The 22,109-nt window shown below is 41.5% G+C and overlaps 1 protein-coding gene and 1 long non-coding RNA gene across 8 annotated transcripts in view; one reads left to right on the top strand and one right to left on the bottom strand.

The window, feature by feature from the left end:
- MAML2 (mastermind like transcriptional coactivator 2) overlaps positions 1 to 22,109 on the top strand; it is a 341,985-nt gene that overhangs the window by 98,735 nt on the left and 221,141 nt on the right. The window lies entirely within an intron of this gene.
- The window catches only part of LOC114221526 (uncharacterized), a 43,068-nt gene that overhangs the window by 18,930 nt on the left and 2,029 nt on the right, over positions 1 to 22,109 (bottom strand). For 2 of the 7 annotated variants that reach the window (XR_003611758.2, XR_015766658.1), the window contains exon 3: positions 10,827 to 11,138. This is a non-coding gene — a long non-coding RNA (uncharacterized LOC114221526). Of the gene's footprint in view, positions 1 to 10,406; positions 11,139 to 13,293; positions 13,439 to 16,605; positions 16,711 to 20,506; positions 20,688 to 22,109 lie in introns of those variants that run through there. The other 5 variants (XR_003611757.2, XR_003611755.2, XR_003611759.2 and 2 more) reach the window with 5 other exon arrangements.

The following is a 22,109-nucleotide window of genomic DNA, read 5'->3' as shown; positions in this document are numbered from 1 at the left end:
GACTCAAGGAAGGTAGAGATCAACACGGGCTGAGGTCGTTCAGAAGACTCTCAAAACAAACCAACAATATTTCTAAGCCCCCTCTATGTTCAAAGCATTGTGAGGGCCGGAGCGCAGGGTGATCACAGAGATGGGACTTACACAGGATCTGAGAGGATGAGAAGAATACTGACTGGCCAAGAAGAGAAGGTAAAGTACTACAAAATACAGGACTCGAGGTGAGGGGGCTGCAGGGAGGAAGGGAGAGCCTTAGCTACGCTAAGCAGCTTAACACTGCAGCTCTTCCTTGGAAACCCCTTAGACTGATGCAGCTATGTTTGCTTAGATTTTTTAATCCATTTTGGCTCATGCTTGGTCTGCACAACATGAGCATCCAGTTGAGAGGTTTCTCTGTGAGAGAGAGACAGAAAGGCAGGTAGCAGAAGTGATAGACGTGTGCACTAGTGCCTTTCTCTTGCAGAGAAAGGCATTACTGAAGACGAAGGTGCCAGCCAAACTCCCGTACTGTGTCGGAAATGCAGGGCATTCAGCATATGGTAGAAGATGTTTAGGAGAAGATGCTAACCAAACACGGACTGTTACTTGTAGGGTTGATTCACTTTGGGCTTTGTAAAAACTCTCAAGCGGCTCCCTTTGTGAGGCACTCCTTTCTGTTTTGAAATCTGTTTTAAGCTCAGTGAGCACTCATTATGTTTTCTAAATTCTGTGTACCCTCGTTCTTCCTCAGAGTACCCTCCTGTGGAGACCAAGAACGAATCATTTCTGGTTCAGGGACTCGACGATACCTCCAAACACCTTTATTTTCTGGGCAGCAAAGAAATGGGGAAAAGTGTTTATTTTCAAGGTAACAGGCTCTCTGGTTTGAAAATGATAGGCATTAGCGTTGAGGTCTAGTGCATTTTCTGCGCTCTACTTAGAGCACTTTAGGTGATTTTGTTTTTAAGGGAACATCATAGCTCAGGTCTTTTATTCTGTGAAGACGGTGATTGCAAAAGGTCCCGTGGCTGTTGTGGAGAAGGTGTGGAAGGAGACCCTTGCTCTTTGGCTATCATCTCTCTAGTGTGGTAGCCCCATGGTGTGTGTCTGGAGAGAAGTTGTATAACGCGGGCTATGCCCAGAGCACCCAAATTCGAACCGCCACAGCACCATCCCTGGTGAAACAAAGAATTCGTGCCTTGGTCATCAATTCATCGCACTTTTTTGGTGTGACTACTCCTGCCATTTCCCTCAGGATCCCGGAGCGCAGCAGATAGAGAGCACTCACTTAACCAAAAGCAGGACACAAAAGAGCATTCGTCTCTGGCACAAGCCGTGCGGCGCATCTGTTCTGGGAAAGTGTGAGCCAGATGTGCTGCCTTGCCTAAAACAGATTTTACTGCTGTTTACATTCTCTTTCCAGCTCTAATCTACAGCTTTCTGGCGTGTCCACGATACGGTAGCAAGGGGGTATCACTTAGTTGTTAAATGCCTGAAATGATGTGAAACATTTCATTGCAAACTGGGGTTTGGAAGAAAGACATCTTTTTAAACTCATGGGTTCCTTTAAAAAAAAGTCATTATTATAAGAAAAGGTCTTTAACTGCCTTGGGACATAGACATTTCAAGGGAATTAGTAAGGAAAATATGATCACCTGGGCTAACTTTCCTTCTTTTATAGATAAGTCAAACCCAAGGAAAGTGATCACTTCCCAAGGTCATAAAGCACTTTACTGGAGAATGGAATCTAAAATCCAGGTATCCTGACTTTCAGTCTAAAGGAGTGATGCAGGAGGGAAATTATTCAGGAGACAGCAGACTGTGTTCTGTAAAGGGCCAGATAGTAAATATTTTAGGCTGTGTAGGCCATATGGTGACTGTCAGAACTACTCAGCTCTGTCCTTGTACCTGAAAGTAGCCATGGACAATATGTAAACAAAAGTGTGTCTGTGTTCCAATAAAACTTTATCTGCAAAAACATCCAGTGAGCCAGGTTTGCTGACCTTTGCTCTTGATCTAAAGGAGGAAAATAAGCATGAAAGTCTCCTTGGGAGCTCCTTTATGAGCCACATCCAAATTTGATCTGTCATGGAGAATGTCAATTTTTCAAAGGTCCAGAGGGTGCTATTAGTTAGATAAAATTGCTCTGACTCAGGCAAAACTGACTCTTTTTATAGCTTTCCTAAGAAACGGTTCTTTATGAGAATTTCAAAGTATTGAAGAGTCATTCTTCAGGATTGTCCTTATGTCACTATTGTTCCACTTAAATGTGGAAGGTTTATGTTTCTCTGTGCTTTCAGAAGTTAAATACACTCACGACAGAGGTCTTCTATTAGCACTGTTGGATTTTATTAACTTAAGTAATCTCTTAAAAATCTAAGCTTGTATCTTTTTTTCAGAAACAGGATTCCAAAGTTTTTCAGTTTAACAGCAATTTAAAAATGAATATGAAGTAAAAGTTTCTAAAAGATCCCTGTATGTAAAAGTCCTTTTGGAACATAAAGAAAGCTTGAAGTTTTTAAAGTTTGTGTATACATGCTTGCGTGCATGCACGCGTGTGTGTTTGTGTGTGTGTGTGTGAGAGAGAGAGAGACAGAGACAGACAGAGAGAGAGAGATGGAGCTCTTTGGGAGGCAACTCAGGGAATGCATACATCGATAACAATAGCTGGCCTGGAATGAAAACCTTCTTTCCCATTGAAACTGTTTGGTGGGTTCAGTGCCCTAAGACAGCCTGGAGATCCATGAGCGAGCCCTCACTAAGAGGGAACTCACAGGTTTCTTCTGCTCATTGTACATACTTGTTTGAAAAGTGATCTTTTAGGAATGATACTGTCTTTCCTGGTCTCAATCCAGAAGCAAGACTTCAATGGAGAATGGAAAGACATGCAGAGTAGGAGGGAGGCAAGGCTGACTGTGAGGAATGGGGAGAGGGGCTGGAGCTCTAATTTTGGAGACCGCCCCCCACCAGCCACCATTTCCTCTGAGCACGTGCAGACTGCTCCTTCTTCCTGCCCCCACCCCCACCCCCCATCGTTTCCTCTATTCCCTCTTCCTCTTTGCTGCTCTTCACTTTCCTCTCCTCCTACCACCAACCGCTAATGTGGCAGGTGGAAGGGTGATCTGTCTGGAGCGAGCTGGGAGAAAATTGTTTTAGTTCTTTTCTATCCCCCTCTTAGGTATTATGAAGAAGGGAGGAAAGTACGTAAATGTCTCACTTTTTCCCATTATAAATGTTGCATTTTCAAAAATAAAGTTTTATCTATTTGTAAAGATTATTTGGAGAGTCATTGAAAGGAAAATTATCTATTTAAAAGTTGGGTGTTTTTTTGTTTTTGTTTTTAATTAGGAATTAACTACCATAAAGCCTCACATCCTGTGGTCACGTAGTCTCTAGAACAAATTTGGGATAATAAGTAACTTTACCATTCAAGCTTGCTTTTCTTTTGGAGATGGATATTCCTGTTTTTCTTCTCAGTTTGTTTCAGAAGTTCTTATAAGTGTTCTCATTGCATAAATGATTGCATTTAAAAATTGGTTTTAAAGGCAAATAATTAAAAGGTTAGTATTGTTCTTCTGAACCTAGGCATTTCACAGGATGTTGGGTTTCATTTCATTTTTTTTGAAGCTTCCAGTTCAGAGCATAAGTAAGGAGATATATTTCTTTTTTGAATTTTGTTTTTTATTGGGATGTAATTGACATATACTATTAGTTTCAGGAATACAACATGATGATTCAATATTTATATATGTTGTGATATGAGCACCACAAGGACATCCATCACCACACATAGTTACAATTTTTTTTCTTGTGATCAAAACTTTTAAGATCGGGCGCCTGGGTGGCTCAGTTGGTTAAGCGACTGCCTTCGGCTCAGGTCATGATCCTGGAGTCCCGGGATTGAGTCCCGCATGGGGCTCCCTGCTCAGCAGGGAGCCTGCTTCTCCCTCTGACCCTACCCCCTCTCATGCTCTCTCTCTCTCTTTCTCTCAAACAAATAAAATTTTAAAAAAATATTAAAAAAAAAACAAAACTTTTAAGATCTACTGTCAACTTTCAAAAATACAATATTATTAACTGTGGTCACCATGCCATACATTACATCTCCAGGATTTATTTATTTTGTAACTGGAAGTTTGTTTAAGGATGCTTCTTTCTTTTCTGATCAATCTCCAGGTTTTATTCTGAAGGGAGTAAAGAGATGGCATGTTGACCAATCTGTTCTAATTGTAATACTCTAACCACGTGACCCAGCATTCTGGCCTCCACCTCTGTGGACCCACATCCTCCTGTTAGAAATTCCCTTCGCCTTCTTTCCACCCACCTACATCCTACCCAGACGTCAAGTCCCCTGTTAAGACCAAGGCCTTTAGGAATCTCTCCTTGGATAATCGCCCGCCACAATGATCCTTACTCGCATAGAATTTCTGTAGCACTTTTCGTTTGTGCCAAACAATCCTCACTTAATTACACATTATCTTGGATCACTCTCTAGTGGTTTAAAGCATAGTGTTAAGCACATAATCTGTGTAGGCATTTGAAGAAAAAGGCAGATAGCTCACAGGGAGACAGGGATGTGAAGCTCAGGGAAGGCCACAAGTACCCACAGGGAAGAATCATCTTGGGGGAGTGGTTAAAATCTAACTCTGGCCCTCAGACTCACAAGCACAGTGACCGGAATGTCAGGACACCATGTGTTGCTACATCAACCAGAGGCAAACTCACCTTTACCTGACTTATAGAGGCTGGTTAGGATGCCAGGTTATTAGTTTTCAGTATGAAGTATAGCTGTCTAGTATCCCTAGACATTCAAGTCCTCAGGCAAATGTATCATCTACCTCTGAATAAGCTGTGTGAATTCAGTTATAATCACCAGAACTCTTGGGAGCATGGAAGGGATGCAAAAGTGGCTAGTCAAATGATTTGAATGTTCAAAGGATTAGAACAAGGAAACTGGTGATATATTTTTACCATAAGGATATACCTGCCCACAGAACTGGGTAGGTGGTATCCTCTGGTAGGATAAGCTTGGAAACTAAATAGTGCTTCCTCGGATGATTACTCCGTGACTCAGTGATGCTGTGAGTGGCCAAACTTCTTTCCTACCAGCAAATTTTGTTGTAAGATCTTAAATATAGCTGATTGGTTCCCAGTTAAGTCTTAGTCTCTTGCAGTTGATTTTTTTTTAATCTCCTCTCTGTTCCATTGTATGTAGGGACATCTCGTTCCTATCATCCCGAAGTCCTTGGGGTGCATGTAATTGTGGTACCACTCTTACTGTAGGTACCACTAAATATTGAAAGATTTATTAACCAACTCCAGCACCAAATCCTTAATGGCATAGAACGCACAAACATTTATTCAGCATTTAAGAAATAAGCGACTTTAGCACCTACTACATGCCAGTATTATTGAAGTTAATGGGGGTATAGAATAGAACATAGTCCCTTTTTTTTTTTTTAGAGATTTTACATTTAAAAGATAGGTGTATAAAACAATTACAATGAAGTATTTTGGGTGCTATGATAAAAACAGATTGAGACATGAAAGGGGAAATAATCAATTTTACTTATGGGAGTCAGGAGAGTTTTCATAGGAAGAGAAATATATTGGTTAAAATCCCTTACGTGTACATTTTTCTTTTTGTTTATAGATGGCCTTCGCTATCAATTCAGGTTATTAAAATCTTGACCTCTTTCTCATTCATGTCTATTCACTTGTCATTAAATACTCATGCCTCGTCTAAGTTTGGAATGAAAGTGTCACAAGACACATCTTTCACTATTTCCTGATTTACTAAACATGGAAATGTAGCTCAGGACCTGAGCATTCAGTGATCTCATGTGACCATGAGAACATGAATAAGGAAGGAAGTGCAGAAGTGAGTATGATGACCTCTTACAAAGCCCCTCTCTGCCTAGAGAGGTAGGGTTTTAATTAGGTATGCAAGTGTCACATCTATTCTGCAGACATCAGAGATGCAAATTAAGCTTAGTATCATCCTGTTTCCTGAGAGCCATCCCCAAAGATATATACGGATGAAATGAGAGAATCTGAGAACTCCATAGATCTCAGATTGGCCAAAACAGAATCAGCATCATATGATGGTGGCAGTCTGAAAAATCAGGAAATCCAAGAGACACTCATCCCTATATGCTTTTTTAGTAAATCAGTTAACATCTCTGCATATTCATTTACTCATTGGAAGAAAAAGAGCTAGCATTTCTAGTGTTAATCTCTGTCTATTGGATGCTATAAAGTAAATGAAATGTAGTCCTGTTCTTCTAACATTTGAGCTACTTCAGGCTTCTAAAGTGAGAAAAAATGTACAAATCATTGAAAGAACAATATGTGTAAATCTTTAAAAGAGCAGTAAGTGAAGTAATGCATTTAAAGAGAATCAAGATGTACAAATGTATATAAATATACATATAAATATTTGAAAGAGCAAAATGTATAAATCTTTGGAAGATATCTTAATGCATTTTGATGTCTTTTTGTACACTAGAAATGTTTGCACAGATGTTGCCATAATATCCATTTTCTAAGTAGCACGAGGTTTTCTTTCTTAAAAAGGAACCAAAGGACAGTCATATTGTGGAACATTTTCATTAAGCAGACCATATTTTATTAAAAGCGTTTTTTAAAGCTGTTTCAATTTTCATGTTATCCCATTGAGGATAACAATTCTGAAAGCTCTCTAACTGCTGATAAAAATACCATTTGTATTCTAAGTATAATACTTTCCTATTTGAGAAAAGTTTTCTCTGGTTCTAGGATACAGAAATACAGTAAATAAATTTGTGTTTTCCATATCCACACCCACCTTCCTGCCTTTGAGATCTGTCTGTGATTTTGCGAGACAGAATGTTATATGAAAGTGAACACCAAATGACTGTATTTCTCTGCAGCCCCAAGAGTCTATGATTTTCCAAAAATTAAATACCCCAAATCATTGGAAATTTCTAGTATAGCAGATGCTACTGCTTTTCCTGGTATAATGGAATGAGGTACTATTTCAGGTGTTTATTCTCTACTGGTGTGAAGAAAATATTTGTAAATTCGTAGGGCCAACTGATCAACTCATATGCCTTGATCATTTGTGTTCAAGGCACCCTGCCAAGTGTTGTGGTGATAATACAAATAAGAAGTCTATATTTTGATACCTAGGATGCTTACAGTCTAGTTAGAAAGACTAGACACATGGTGGGAAATGCATTTTAACATGAGACACATGAGGCATCATCTAATAAAGGGGCATCTTAATAGAGCTTGGAGACTCAGAGGGCTCCCTGTGGTTCCTGAGGTTGTAGAAGGCCTCCTGGAGGAGGTGATGGGCCCCGGAGAGTCTTCCCAACTGTTTCCAAAAGAAAATGAATTTGAAAACACTCAGATGTGTAATTGCTCCTTCTAGAATACCGTTAGAGTTTATTTCTTTAAGTTTTTAACCACATTTTCCATATTGTTTGGTTTTTTGTTTGTTTGTTTTTTGCCATTCATAGATTTCTTGGTGGTTTGGGGTTGCATTTGTGTTTTTATTCTCTCTTGATTTATCTGAGAAATTCTGGCACTAGCAGGTTTGGGATGTTTTCGTTCAGACATTCTTAAGTTATTTGGTAAGGAGTAAAGTCTTTGTTGCATTTTTCTGCTTAGAAACTGCTTTTCTTTTTCTTTGTTTAAACCCTGAACTCAGTAAAAACTCTTTATTTTTATAGCTTGTTCTGTAAAGCAATATCTTTGGAGGCGAGAGAATAAAAAATACTCCCCCCCCCCCCGCCACTGGAAGTAGCCACATCTTCAAAAAATATTTAATACGTTTAAGAGATGTCAGAGACACCCTTACAAGAACATACATGCACATGGTTACAGAAAAGAGAGCCTAGTCCTTTCGATGCCCATATCAGCAGGCCTCAGAATTGCTTGTGAACGACTGGAAACCATGGCCATCTGCCAGCCAGAAGCAACATCACCAGAATGGAATTCACAGTTACACTGTTAAGACTTATAAATACAGTAAGGGTCCAGGAGCCAGGACCTTCAGGCAAAGTCAGGCTTGTCTGGTCTGGTCTGGTCCGGCTGACTGAGCAAGCAAGCTCTCTTTTTGCATGAGGCCTTCCTCAGCCTCAGTGACTAAAACCGTTTGTCCCCAAAGCAAGAATGTCCCAAGGGATGGGGGGACAGCAGCCATCCCTTTTCTTGTCACACACTGTCATCATTGGGGCGGAAGTCATTCTGAGAGGAAAGTCAGGGGGTTGCGTGGTTGGTCTGGGGACGGTGTTTGGAAGTTAGGAAAGTGAAATCATTTTTGAATGAGAATTCATTTCCCTTCAGAGAAACTGTGCCAAAGCCTAGCAACTGGGTGCTGTCAGAAAGGATGAAAGTAAGATAAGTTAAAGAACTGTACCCATAAAGGGTTATAGGAAGCTGAGAATGAAACCTGGCGATGGCCAGGGTGGGGGGTGGTGGTGGTAGTTGATGCCACTGGGAGTGAGCCAGGCAGCAAAAGTGACAGGAGACCACCAGAAGTGACCAAACGAGGCTGTCTGAAAGCTTAGCAGAGATGTACTCTGTGGGTCCTTTCTCCCCTGCCCTACTCACCAAGACGGGCAAGTGGAGAACTGAGTTGATAATGATCTCATTCAGTGGAGGCCAAGCCAGAGGCCCTGGCAAATGCCATCGAGAAACACTTGCTCTCTGCCAGGTAGCAAGTGAAACACATGGTCTGTATTTTCTCATTTAAACTCACGATGACCATGTGAGGAAACTCCTACTATTATCTCCATTTTACCCACAAGGAGACTGAATCTTAGGAAAAAATCATGCCAAAGGTCACATAACTGGGTAGTGAGAGGACGGTCTTTGTTTGACTTCAAATACCTTTAACTTCAGAGCCCACACTCCGCAATGAGCATTCGGCTCATTTCTTCATTTCTTCGCATATTCACACAGGTATCCTGTAATGGCAGCTTGCCAGGCACTAGGCTAAAAAGAGGAGGTTAAGAAAAGACACCTCCTGCTCCGTTCTCTTGGCCTGAAACTTAACAATCTAGCCGTGGCAGAGACATAATAGTCACAGAAGAATCGCGTCAATATTTAACAGTGCCCTGTGACAAGTGATGTTAAGGAAAGAAGAGGAACAAGAGAATGGCTAGGTATTAGGGTGAGCATATCCCACTTGGTCAGGGAACCATGAGCAATGATAAGTAATAGTAAGGAAAGGTATAGATACGCACTAAAAAAATGTGGTAGTATTCTGGGGAGTCGAGGAGAATTTTCCTGAGAAACACTTATGCTTCAGATCTGAAGAATTAAAGGCCTATCCCTAGCTGGAGAGGAGAACAGGCTGGGGAGCAGGAGGCTAGCAGGTACCAGAGGCCCCGAGGCTGCCGAGAACGTGACAGATTACCGATTCTCTGAGTACTCACCGACAGACCGTGTAAACTCTGGACCCGTCACCTTTATTGGTTTCATATTGTGCAATTGCACCTCAAATGTCTTACTGTTTCCCAGATGAATTGATATGAAGACACTCTCACTGTTCTTTATGCATTTTTAATTTGTTTGTTTTCTGCTAATTTTTCTCTGACTCAGCTCTCAGGGTTTGAGGGGAAAAAGAGCCACATGCTTCATTGTCGTTGTATTAGTTCCTAAGATGACATGCACTTCGGTATTTAATAAATACATTTTTATGATAAAGAGAAAGAGTGGATAGTAAATGTCAGTTCAGAGGATGATAGAATTTAGTTGTTTTTAATGATGTGCTCAATTAGGAATTGACATTGCCTGGGAAAAAAAAATCTTATCTTTCTATATTACGTGAGCTAGGAAATAGATTCACTTTTAATTTTTGCTAAGTGAAGCTTTTTAATATTACTTGAAACTAAATGGAAAATTTTCCAAATTAATGCTTGGCAGTTTAGCATGTGGGGGGAAAAAATCTTTCCTCTAAAGCAGCTTTCCCAGGGAACAGATTAGTATTAATTAGGGGGTGTTTTACTAATGGAATATTTTTCTTGCCATTGATGTCACTGTCCTGCATCCCAGAGGATAGCCTTATTGACAGTGATTGTTCTTCTGTGTGATAGACTATAGGCAGACAGACCATTTCCCAGAATTCCATTTGTCACACACCCTGAGACAACTGACTTTGGCTTAAAAGCCTGAAGCTGTTTGTCGGGCCTGGCATTATTTAGGACCCTACCTGCTAAGACTGTAATTGGCCCAGACTCTTCTTGAACTCCACCCATATTCTTTCTTCATTACACAAAATAACTCATAGGGAGCTCCTGGCTGGCTTAGTCGGTAGAGCATGCAACTCTTGAGCTCTTGATTTCCGGGTCATGAGTTTAAGCCCCACATAGAGCTTACTTAAAAATAAATGAATGAATAAAAAACAAAATAGTCCTTCAGTAACTTTTCACACAATTAAGTAGGACTCCATCAATCTTTTTATTATCTGTAGTAGATAAGATGGTGGAGAACACAGCAATATGACGCCTTTACAAAGCCTTTACAAACATGCTCTCTATTGTATTTATCTTTGCATCTCCAAGGCTGAGAGCAGTGATTGCCTGATAGCAGACAATTTAATAAGTATTTATTAAATGACTGATAGACAGAATGAATGACAGTCATGTCCCCTGCAGTTAGTCAGAGGTGGGCTCCAGATCATGACTTTTGGTAACCGCCTCAAATTTTCTTGCTACTTTTAGAAATTAATCATCATAGATTTAAAACCATGAATATGTACAGTGGGAATGCTCAGAATATTTCTATAATATTTGTATCAGTTTTCTATTCTGAATAATAAACTAGCTCAAAACTTAGCAGCCTGAAACAAATTGTCTCACAGTTTCTGAGAGTCAGGAATCTGGGGACAGCTTAGGTGGATTCTTCTGGATCAGATTTCTCGTGAGGCTGCAGTCAGGCTCTCTGCTGGGGTGCAGTGATCCGAAAGCTTGAGTAGGGCTGGAGGATCTGTTTCCAAGCTCACCCATGACTGCTGGCAGTAGACCCCACCACATGGGCCTCTCCACAGAGCAGCTTGATTATCCTCATGACATGGCAGCTGGCTTCCCGCATAGCGAGTGATCCAAGAGAGGTCCCTTTTATGATCTCGGTTTCCCGAGTTCCATACCGTCACATCCACTGTGTTTGATTCCCTAGAATAGAGGTGATTCATTAAGTCGAACCTACTACATTCAAGGGGAGGTTAATTAGGTCCTACTTTGGAAGAGAGAAGTATCAAAGAAGCAGTGGACATCTGAAACCACTAAAATATCTAAATATTGAAATCCCTTCAATATATTAACATGAATTGCATGCTTTTTTAAGTGGCACAATATATCACAATGTTCCATTTGTCAATAAGAAGTGCTTTTAGACAAAGTGGTTTTCCTGGAAATTAGCAAACTGTTTTAAAATGTTGTAAGTAATGCCATTAAAAAAAAAAAAACAAGTCATAATCATGAGAACAAGAATCACCAGTACTTGAAGAATACAACTAATGATTTAATTTTATCTATTTTCTTTTATTCCTCTGAAGTAGATTTCAACAAATTCAAATTAAAACAAATTAAGAACATGTACTTTGTACCAAGTACCATGTTACATGCTGTGGGAAGGGCACGTATGAAAAAGATACAGTCGATCTTAAGAAACTGACAGTAGAGCAGATGATGGACACATACCCAAAACTTGGTACCATACCACACTTGCTGTAATGAGTTTTTTAATATAGCCCCAGAGACAGTGTTGTGGACGTGTAAGGAGAAGAAAGTTAATTGACATTGGAAAATGAGAAGACTTCTTGCCAGAAGTGCCCCTTGAACTGGGCCTAAAAAGATGAGAGGCCATCCAAATAGAAGAGATTGTGGTAGTAAGGACATAGAGGTCAGAACACGGAGGTCTCCTGGGATGGGCACAGCGGGGAGGAATCCTGGACTCTAAGACTGGAAGGATGGAGCCAAGCAGGTACATGCCTTGAGAAGGTACACCCTGGGCAGTGGAGAGCTACCAAAGTGTTTTGAACAGGGGGATTATTGAATAAATGAACAGACCCATACTTCAAGAATTAAAGCACATGGAGGGGCGCCTGGGTGGCTCAGTCATTAAGCATCTGCCTTTGGCTCAGGTCATGATCCCAGCATCCTGGGATCGAGCCCCACATCGGGCTCCCTGCTCCGTGGGAAGCCTGCTTCTCCCTCTCCCACTCCCCCTGCTTGTATTCCCTCTCTCGCTGTCTCTCTTTCTCTGTCAAATAAATAAATAAAATCTTTTAAAAAAGAATTAAAGCACATGGAAATTATAATAACGATAACTATTTACTTTATATTTACTATCTGCTCAGTGCTTTACACCTGTTATCTCTAGTCCTCAGTGACCCTTGACAGGTGTAGGTATTTTCATCACCATTTTACTGATCAAGAAACTAAGGGGGTTTGTTTTATTTTAAGATTTTATTTTTTTATTTGACAGAGAGAGAGAGCACAAGCAGTGGGGAGCAGCAGAGGGAGAGAGAGAAGCAGGTTCCCTGCTGAGCAGGGAGCCCAATGCGGGGCTCGAACCCAGGACTCTGGGATCATGACCTGAGCCAAAGGCAGCTGCTTAAATGACTGAGCCACCCAGGCGTCCCAAGGAACTAATGTTTAAATAGTTGAAATAAATCACCCTGCTTGTGAACTGTGGAGTTAAAATTCAAACCGGCGTTGTCTGACTCCAAAAGTCCACGTTTTTAACACACACGTGTAACTCTTTCCTTAATATATTATGAATAAAATGTTGGGAGCATGTTGAAGAGTACACACGTGGCTTGTCAAGAAATAGTTTAGGAAACTTAAATTATGAGACCCAAAGAACTTAGTATTCTTGTCTCTTACTTTTTTATCCCTATCTGTAAACCAAACTACTTACCGAAAACATACAGTAAATTGCCAGGGGCAGTGTGGGGGGGGGTTGGGGGGGTGGGAAGCGGAAATCCAGTCCTGTTGCATCTAAACCATTCACCAAAAGGAAATAGTTCAAAAGAACAGTACTATTGTAAGCTTCAAAAAAAGGAAAATACCTGAGCAGACCTGCCCCCAAACATTTGCAGTGCTAGGGGCAAGACAGATGGAAACCTACATACCATATGTCTAAATATTAAAAAATGATAAATCAGGCTAACAAATGGTTAAATCAAATAGTCTCTCTCTTCCTACCTTGACAAATATATGTGCAGAATTACAAAATGGAAAAATACATGGAAAACTATGGTTCTTATATGACTGAAAGTCAATGAAATATCCAATGGCTGAATTGAATTATCATTGAGCATACCTGGATAGTCTGTTGCTTCCATGAAAAATTAAATTAGGTTATACACAATTAATAAATTATTATCCATAAAATTTATTTATTTGTCTTTATTTCTGCAAATCCGTAGTCTTGTTGTCATAACAAAGATTTTCATGTAACTTGTTTTCTGTTGACGAGAGTGATCGAAACTTTAGATTTTAAAGTATTAAAAGTGAAATGTAACTTTATTCAAATGTATGCAACTTGAATATATTTTATTTTCATCACAAGTGTAAATTAAATGTGACAAGACAAAAATTATTTTCTTGTATTCTCAGAAGTTGTTTTTCGTCTAAAATCTTCACTTTTCTGTGAGATAAAAGGTTAAATTCAAAGTATAATTAATGAATGTAAAATGTAAATAAAAGTGATTTAAATGAAGCTGGGGTTTTTTAACTTAATCAAATCTTAGTAAATATTTTTATAAAGATAAAACTGTGAGCAATTGTAGCATTCAATATTGACTTCATTGCCGAAGAATCTCAATCACATAAGTCACTTCTAGCCTACATATATTTAACTTTAAGAGGAATAGGAATTGTTTGATATTATAAGATGTGCTTCCACCACAAGTGCAACTGTTGGCAATATTTTGTGCTGATAGGCGAGTACTTCTGGAACCGGGAATTAGAACATGAAAAGAAGCAGCAAGATGGAAGCTTGGCACTACTGGAAAATGATACCTCATTATCCTTTGCACTCATGCTGAGATGAAACACTTGACAAGTTAATTAATTTGTCTTTTTCTTACCTAAGTGCTTCTGCTGCCCTATTCTCCCCGCCCTTCAAAGAAGTGTCCTCTGACATTGGCCTCATCACAATCCAGAAGACACTCTCCCGTCCTCAGAATGAAGCCGCCTTGGGCTTCCAAGACACAGAGCAGGAGATACGGAGAAGCAATCCCCTTTGGAGCCTGAACAGTGCTACTCACAACAGCAGAAGTTTGGAGTGACTCGTGATGCTGTGAGGCACTGAGCACCAAATTCCAAATGTGTGTGTTCGTCATACTTGTGGTTCTCCCACATGCAAGGTGGTGCTGTTGCAGAGCATCGCTCATAAGTGATCAGCACGTACCAGTTTACACCAGCGAGACGAATGTCAGGGTGGGTTGGTGGGTGGGGGTTGGGGATTGCAGGGCGAGGCTGCCGGCATGAAGACTTCACCTGTAAACATTTCTCACTATGAAACAGTCTGGTTTTAATAGTCACCAGATTATACCAGGAGAAAAAGGAAGATTACAGGGATCCAAATGAATATGTGACAAAGGAGAAGACGGAAACTAGGAGGAAATGAGGTGAAACACAAGGGAATGAGGTATTGGAAAAAGGGAATGAAAACCAGTGGAGAACAGAAACACCTGAAGAGCAGTTCTGGAAACTTCACTCCTTCCTGCTCTACAAGAGACCAGCTCCTATGTATACCGACCTGAATCTTTTTTTTTTTTTAAAGATTTTATTTATTTATTTGAGAGAGAGCATGAGAGGGGAGAGGGTCAGAGGGAGAAGCAGACTCCTTGCTGAGCTGGGAGCCCGATGTGGGACTCGATCCCGCGACTCCAGGATCATGACCTGAGCCGAAGGCAGTCGCTCAACCAACTGAGCCACCCAGGCGCCCCCGACCTGACTCTTCTACTCCTGTCTGCAAATGTCGCCACATTTAGCTGTTTCTTATTAACATTGAGGTACTCTGAGACTTTGGAGATCTTCAGTAGCAGAATCAGGACTGGAGAACAGTAAAAAATAGATAGATAGATAGATAGATAGATAGATAGATAGATAGATAGATAGATAGATAATAAATAAGTAGCTCGCCTGGACTGCCACTCAGATCTTCCCAATACTGTACAGAAGCAGAGCAAAATAGTGATTTTGGTTTTGTGGTTTAAGACAACCACTGTGCAACTTCTTAAGTGGTTCATGGCTGTCCATGTGTTATCCTTATAATTGAAACAGTATTTCCCGCTTTTCCCAGAGTAATAATTTTAAAGGTGGGGTCTCGAACCTTGGGTACAGCCTGGCCTCCACAGTGTGACACTGTTCCCAAAATGACAGGGGCTACAGAACAGATGGGCCAGAGTGAAGACTGCAGGATTGGGATCTTGCTCCTGGGGCCATCTAGGACAGAGTTGGGAAGGGAAGGCCCAGGGCTGTTTCTGAGCCTTGATGGGGGGTTGGAATGCCTTTAAAGTTACTCATCAATGAAAATAAGATAGGCGGGAACTTGGGAACGTGCTGTTCTTTGAGAGTGACAATGGGAATAGCGAGGTCAATTGCTGTGAAGCCTAAATAATCAGACACGGTGAGCTCTCTCACCTGGGCGGCTATGGTTTATGTCACTGGCTTGCTGGATGGCTGCATTATAAACAGTGTAGTGGTGAAATCATTATTTATTAACGATCATAATGATAATGACACTGTGCTACAAATGGGTAATGCATCTCGGAAGCGCTCAATAAATACTTGCTGAATAAATACTCAAATAATTGGCTCAACAAATGTCTGTTGAATACCTGTTATAAAAAAAGTTGCTGGGTCCTGATACAAAGATGAATGCGTTTCAGCCAGAGCCTTCCCAAGAGATTATAGTTTTGCAAATATTACGCCAATGATGAACGAATGACCCAAGGTGCTTTTTTTTTTTTTTTTAACGTTAAGGATTTTGAATTTGATTTTTGGAAAAAGCCAGGAGAGAACTCAGAGGATGTAATTGAAACTTACATTTTGTTTTTTAAACATGTCCCAATATTAAGAAAACCTTACTCTTCTCTAAGTTACTCTACTGATTATAATATAACTGGAAATTAAATGTTGAAAACCCAATCTCACACATGCTCTGGATGCCAAAAAAGTCACTTTTCATTCAGAAGAGCACTTTCCATGGCATTTTTTTTGAAAAAGTTACCATAAGGAAAAAGAATATGCATGACAACAGATTACAGGAAAGAGGCTCCCACTTAGCTTTTAGGTTATGCAACTTCCTCACTGATGACTGAGAGAAAAATAAAGAGGCAGCAAATAATAAAGGGTAAGGCAGGAAGTGTGTGGTGACAGGAGTCCCAAGAGGGCTCACCAGGCTGGTGCCACTAAGGAAACACATCTCTAAGCCAGCTAAAGTTGTCCTGCTTCTCACATAATCCCAAGCAGAGCACAATGCAGTGTTTTTGTTGTTGTTGTTTTTTAATTTCATTTTATTATGTTATGTTAGTCACCATTCATTACATCATTAGTTTTTGACACAATGCAGTGGTTTAAATGTGTACAGAGAAATGGAGAAATAAGAGAATGAGGTCTTCACCTTGCAGAGGGAGTGAGATTCACTTGTGGGTCTCCGCGCAGCTCTTCCCAGCTCGCGGGCAGCTGGGAAGTCACGCAGCGGTTCTCAAGTCAGCTCACGTGGGGCCTGATAAGCAACAGACACCAGAGGGGGTGTGGATTCAAAACAGATAATAATGTAATGCTTTTGGTAATACTAACTGCCCACCACCGTCCAGTGTTTACTAAGAGTTGACAGGACACACACATTATCTCGTCTAATACAACAACACTAGGAGGAGGTATTATCAACCCCATTTTCTCGAGGGACACAAATGATCAACTCGGGCCTCAGAGAATGTGTTTGTCCAATGTGACGAAGCTGAGAAGGGGCAGAACTGCATTTGAAGCCAGCAAGGAGACTCCAGGGCTCACGCTGGAAATCACAGGGCTGGGCTACCACTAGCGACCTGTTTTTCCTCAGGGAATTTGTAAATGAAAGATTGGTTACAATGTTAAGCAGAAGGTGTCAAATGCTGAACGAATGAGCGATAAAAGCTGGAGGGATGGGGTGGTAGAGAACTCAACGTCTGCGGTGATGTGGGAAGCCCTCCTGAACAAGGGGGCATTCACCTCTGGTGGCTGGAGAATCAGAAGTGCTCAGATTGAGAGGTGAGGGTTCCATAGGAGCTCTTTTCAAGAGGTCCTGTTTTATCATCTTATTCATCTTGAGTGGCACTAATGAACATTAAAGATTTCAACAAAAATAAATACATTGAGGACCCACTATGTGAGGGGCATTCTTTTTGTTGCTTTAAAGCTTTTTAACGTTCTTTAAAGGACTGGTTAATCTCCAGGGTCTAGATCCATTAGACCCCAAGCCAGATGGCTCCGTGGAGCCTCTGGGAATGACTGTGGAACAGTCTTCACGTTCACACATACCCATGAGAAGAATGGTCCCCTGGGAATTTTGCAGACCTGCAATCTGGAGATAATGTAATTCCGATCATAATTCAACTGCCCCCAGATAGAGAGTTGCCAGATTTAGCAAATACAAATACGGGAGGCCCAGTTAAATTTGAATTTCAGAGAAAAAACAAGTAATCTTTTAGTGCAAGTATGTCCCAAATATCGAATGGGATATACTTATACTAAAAAAGTTATTTGTTGTTTATCGAAATTCAGATTTAACCAGGCCCCTCTATTTTTCTGGAAACTGTAGCCAGGTAAGAACTTGGGGGGGGTGATACTCTGAGATTTTAATTTCTTTGGCATATATAAATACTCCCCTATTGAAAACATCAAGTCCGCTTAAAAAAAAAAAAGAGGAAAGGAAAGAAAAAAGAAAAAGGATCGCTAGGGTTGCACACCCCCATGAGATGTGTTCCCTTTTAACATGAAACCAATGGAGCAGAAAAAGAGTTACATCACAAGATGATTTTGTGGAACCAGTATAAAGCCTGTGTTTTTATACCTTGCATATTCATTCAAGAAATCCTGTCCTTAAAATAATTGTTAGGGTTGACCCAAGTAACTCACTTACTCCGCATCGAGATAAAAATACATTTCAGGCCATGTACCCTGAGGATAAAAAAGGACTTGCTGAAAACTGGATTTCTGAGTAATGCCCCCATTAAAGATGACAAGTGGGGTTCGCTGAGGAGGCATATGCCTTCAGATTGAATTTTAGGAATGACGATTGTTTTTAAAGTTGGAGTCAAATAATCAGTCTTTAAACCAAGTTAAAGTCAATGCTGCAGCTGCCTTCTGTCACTGAGACTGCTGTGGAAAAACTTAAAAGGTGCAATCAAACAGTTTTTCCTAGTGCATTTTTCAAAACAACTCGAAATCAATACAAGCACACCAAATGCAGAAAGCAAATATTTTTACCTATTTAACGTCTCCCTTACATGTAATTATTAAGTAAGATAAACTAATCTCGAGAGCAGTAAGGCACTTCAAGAGAATGTAAAGCATGAAAGGTAAAATGAAGTCTTGCAGAGGGAGAGACTTTAAATCACATTTAGACATAAATCCTTTCGGGTCACAATCCCATAGATTACCAGCATCTGCTAAACCTAGATAGTTTATAATCACTAAAATTGTTTTAATCTTCCTATGGAAGGCTTACCAAGGAAGTACTGAATTACACTGGGTTAATACTTCTAAGAATGAACAGTCAAGAAATCGATGCATAAATTAATGCAGTGGCTACAGAGTAAAATCTAACGTTTGTAACGTATCTGAACCAGGCAGTGGCTATCAAAAGATACAGCACTCCATTAGGGTGACATGTTCTCAGCTCTGTAATCGCCTGGAAGGTTGCCAACCATTATTCGCCCTTACCCACTCCTGCAATTATCTCTGACCTGTCATATTCTTACCTTCGAGAAGAGAGGATAAAGGTTGGGTCTGTGAAATAGGGAGGAAACGATAACAGCAAAAGCACAGATATCCCAGGGAGGGAAGATGTGAGAATATGTTATCAGTGGATGGTGTTCTTTGGATTGAAGCATCAAGTCAGATGTGGTATGTCTCAGAGCCCGACTACCTACCATGCCCTGAGTGGGAGCATTGCACGGCAGCGTTTAGTGTTGTACGAAGGGTACGTTACGCACCCTGGTGTAATGGCACCATGCTGGACGAGGTTTAGTTCTCTAGGTGGACAGTGCATTTGAACTTGTGTAATACTGTAGTAAGTGCATAGGAATGAATATTCCCCTCCACTGACTTTCCTGGGACCCAGGGAAGTATTTCAATGCCACAGAGGTATAAATCAACAAATTACCGAAAAGCTAAGTGAATGTTCATTCTACTTTAAGAGAAATAGCAATATAACATGTACTAAGCAGTGAGTAAGGTGATTATGCTCGATGCATTCATGCATCCTTTTAAACGGACTCTCTCGGTCTGGCTTCTCATTCCACACCCCCACCGCCTCGCTCTCACATTCCCTGGTCTCCAGGCAGACGTGTAGTTCCCTGGACAGTTCACTATACAGCCTCTTATATGCCTGTTTGCTTTTGCATGTCTTCCTGCCCCTGCTGGGATTCCCCTCTGCCCTCTGTTTCCCTGCTGAACCTCTGCTTATTCTACACAACTTAATTCAAAAATCACCCTCTGACCTCTGCTTCCCAATATCACCCAGAGTCGGGTGCCCCTCCACTGTGTGGCTTTGGCCTTGTATTCATACTCTCTAGGAGAAAGCACATAACATTGGATTCCAACGAGTTGTTTTTCTGCTTGCCTATCTGAGTGAGACCAAGAATTGTGTGTTTTTCTGCTTTTGATTCTCTTAACGGAGGATGATACGTGGCCCGCACCAGTGATCTATAAGCATTTGTTCCGCAAATGAATAACGGGCAGTATGCCCCTGGCCTGGATACTTTGTGGCGGGGCGGGGGGGGGGGGTGGTGGACAGGAGGGTGTAAGACAGATGCAGTACTGGACACCTGACACAGTCAGGTAAAACATCTAAATTACAAAGCTCTGAACTTAATGGCACCAGCAATAAAAATTGTAGCAGTGAAGAGGAGTGACAGTAAAATTCCGTGGGAAGGGTTCATGGAGAAGGTAAAATTTGAGGTAGGCTTTGACAGAGGCATTAAAATGGAAGAAGGTGGGATGCCCGGGTGGCTTAGTTGGTTAAGCGTCTGCCTTCGGCTTGGGTCATGATCCCAGGGTCCTGGGATTGAGCCCAACTTTTGGCTCCTTGCTCAGCGGGGAGTCTGCTTCTCCCTCCGCCTGCCACCCCCCCGTTTGTGCTCTCTCTCTCTCTCTCTCTTTCTGATAAATAAATAAATAAAACCTTTAAAAAAAAAAGATGAATTGGAAGAAGGCGGTGGCCTCATCTTCCCTGTAGGTTCTCTGGGGACATAAACTTTTGGACAGAGAAGTCAGGACATAGACTGTCAAGAGAAGGCCAAGAATGAGTGTGGCTTTACATTGAGGAGTAGGTTAAATTCTTCCCATTCTTTATTGTAGGCAACTGTGGGCTCTTCTTCCAATATCCAGTTTTATGACTCCTTCCTCTGCTCTAGGAGGCATGTCTAAAACATGCTCCTCTCACTGACAACATGTGGAGACGGTGTCTGTGGTGTTCCCGTGGACTGGGGACACATCGATCTGCAAAGATGATGTGAAATAATGTTTTTTAGCAAATTGAGTATGGAACTCTACCTCAAAATTTGCAGTGCTCGTCTTAGCCTTGACCTTTCCTGTTCTTCTTTTATAATTTTATGAAATACATTCCAGGGTCCGTTTTGGCCTAAAGCTCAAAGCTAGAAAGCATCTCTGTTGCCTTTGTTGTCCTAAACTTTGGCTTTTCAATGTCTGGATTCAGAAATGCCATTTGATGATGGAGGATAACAAGTCCAAGGGCGAAAAGCAGTGGGCTGAGGGGAGGGAGCAGGCAGCAGAAGTCGAGGCAGCCTCGGGCCGGGTGCGGTGCAGCCAGGCCATGTTCAGCAGCAGGTGTGGAGGCTGATGTGAGGGGTGTGTGTGGGGGGGGGGGGTTGGGCACGTCCAGGTGGCAGCAGGGTTCAGTGGGCCAGGCAGCGAACTGCTCACCGAAACGATCTGTTTCCACCTTTCTGCACCTTGCCAAATCAGCCACTGACCATTTCCTCCCTCAGATTTGCTCATCCCCAAAGTGGGAATAACAATGTGTCTTCCTCAGAGGAATTACTGACCAGTGTCTCATTTGGGAGCCGCTAATAGAAATGGCAGTGAAGACCTTTGAACACAAGAAACAAAGCACACAAGTAAAAACAACAGGAAGTGGAAGAGAGAGCACTCTGTGACCCGAAATGTTCTGTGTCATATGCCGGTGTCAGGAGGTTATAAGGCTTCAGTGAGATGTGTTCCTTAGGAGGATGGTAATGCTGAGGACCCAGTAACTGTGAACCCAGCACCCTGTTCCAGCTTCTCAAGGAGCACATGCTTCTCCTGGAGCATTTGTGTCTGCGCTGGAATTGCCCCATCCCCCTCCCATCCCCTTCTCAACTTTGTACAAACAGCAGTGGCCGATTCACTCTGCTACACAAATGACTCATGATTTCATGAGCTGCAAGCAGCAGGTCCTGAAGCAGCTTTTCTGAGCTCCGAGGACTGAAAAGAGGCACCCAGAGGCACATCGCTTACAGGCTAGGTCTTTCTGATTTGTGAGGCGAAGACGGGAAGGGAACAACCAGACCCCAGCTCAATCATCCAAGATCAGCTAGAGAGTGAAACACTAGTAACTGACTTCAGAAGGCACACAGTTCTTTCAAAATCTTCAGTCTATGCTTCCGAATTGGACCTGAGTTCAAATTCTCAGTTCTCACGAGAGGTCAAAGCATGTACATTTGGGGCCTTTCAGTACACATGGATGCAATTAAGAACTGAACGAGGAAAAGGCGACTCTCTGCAGTTTTCAGCACACATCAGCTCTCTGACAGCCTCTAAAAAAAATCTAGCCGCCTTTAGGGGGTGGTGTGGGTAGCCAACCCCTGCTATTTAAGACAGAAATTTCAGCCAAGGATCTAGAAAGCAAGTGTACAGCATGTT

The sequence above is a fragment of the Eumetopias jubatus genome, unplaced genomic scaffold, assembly GCF_037043125.1.
Source record: "Eumetopias jubatus isolate StellerSeaLion01/CBP00866 unplaced genomic scaffold, mEumJub1_p1.0 scaffold_13, whole genome shotgun sequence".
Taxonomy (NCBI): Eukaryota; Metazoa; Chordata; class Mammalia; order Carnivora; family Otariidae; genus Eumetopias; species Eumetopias jubatus.
This window is presented reverse-complemented; position numbering and strand designations above follow the sequence as displayed.